The following is a 1,758-nucleotide window of genomic DNA, read 5'->3' as shown; positions in this document are numbered from 1 at the left end:
TCTGTTTCTCTAAACCTCTCTGATGACCAGTACAACCCCAACCTCTACATCATGTGGGTTATCTCTGCTTCTCTAAACCTCTCTGATGACCAGTACAACCCCAACCTCTACATCATGTGGGTTATCTCTGTTTCTCTAAACCTCTCTGATGACCAGTATAACCCCAACCTCTACATCATGTGGGTTATCTCTGCTTCTCTAAACCTCTCTGATGACCAGTATAACCCCAACCTCTACATCATGTGGGTTATCTCTGCTTCTCTAAACCTCTCTGATGACCAGTGTAACCCCAACCTCTACATCATGTGGGTTATCTCTGTTTCTCTAAACCTCTCTGATGACCAGTATAACCCCAACCTCTACATCATGTGGGTTATCTCTGTTTCTCTAAACCTCTCTGATGACCAGTATAACCCCAACCTCTACATCATGTGGGTTATCTCTGTTTCTCTAAACCTCTCTGATGACCAGTACAACCCCAACCTCTACATCATGTGGGTTATCTCTGTTTCTCTAGACCTCTTTGCCAGGAGTCATGGTGGGTAGGGGTGCCAGGAGTCATGGAGGGTAGGGGTGCCAGGAGTCATGGAGGGTAGGGGTGCCAGGAGTCATGGAGGGTAGGGGGGCCAGGACTCATGGAGGGTAGGGGTGCCAGGAGTCATGGAGGGTAGGGGTGCCAGGAGTCATAGAGGGTAGGGGTGCCAGGAGTCATGGAGGGTAGGGGCGCCAGGAGTCATGGAGGGTAGGGGCGCCAGGAGTCATGGAGGGTAGGGGCGCCAGGAGTCATGGAGGGTAGGGGTGCCAGGAGTCATGGAGGGTAGGGGTGCCAGGAGTCATGGAGGGTAGGGGTGCGAGGAGTCATGGTGGGTAGGGGTGCCAGGAGTCATGGAGGGTAGGGGCACAAGGAGTCATGGAGGGTAGGGATGCCAGGAGTCATAGAGGGTAGGGGCGCCAGGAGTCATGGAGGGTAGGAGTGCCAGGAGTCATGGAGGGTAGGGATGCCAGGAGTCATGGAGGGTAGGGGTGCCAGGAGTCCGCCACCCAGAAATCCTCATTGTGTCAGGAGGCTTTGTTCCTCAGTGGCCGCTTATCCCCGCCACGAGACGAGGGCACAATGACTCTTTAGCGATTTCACCCCGGTTCATTACCGGAGAGCTGGATGCATTTTACAGTTAACATTTAGCTGCTGTTATCCAGAGAGACATACAGGAGCAATTAGGGTGTCCACCGCAGAGAGACTAATGAAATGTAATCTGATATCATTATTAACACACAGAGACAAGGCCACACGGGGACGGGCGTAGGCCACACACACACACACACACACACACACACACACACACACACACACACACACACACACAGCGTCTCCTCCAACAGTGAATGGCTCGGAGCTGTCCATTGTGCTGAAATGCTAGCCCCGCTCATCTGTGTAGCAAATTTGTCTTACTGAGAATAAAACACAACCAATTGAAGTAAACTCAATGGTTTCATGTCCATATACTTCATGTATTGATCTACCATCTACCCTGCTTGTGTTGCTGAACTCATATGAACCATTGTAAATGATTCAGAAATAGCACCTGTTCTGGAATCTTCTTTACCAATTCTTTGATCTGTTATTTTATCTGGTGGTGAGTTGGCTGGTTCTGAAATGGCACCTTTTGGTTCTGAAATGGCGCCTGAGATGGAATCCAACATTCCCTGCTGCAACTGGCTGGTTGGCTGGCTGGCTGGCTGGCTGACTGGCTGGTTGGC

The sequence above is a fragment of the Oncorhynchus mykiss genome, chromosome 18, assembly GCF_013265735.2.
Source record: "Oncorhynchus mykiss isolate Arlee chromosome 18, USDA_OmykA_1.1, whole genome shotgun sequence".
Lineage (NCBI taxonomy): Eukaryota > Metazoa > Chordata > Actinopteri > Salmoniformes > Salmonidae > Oncorhynchus > Oncorhynchus mykiss.
The sequence above is the reverse complement of the archived record's forward strand: the minus strand, read 5'-3'. Positions refer to the sequence as shown.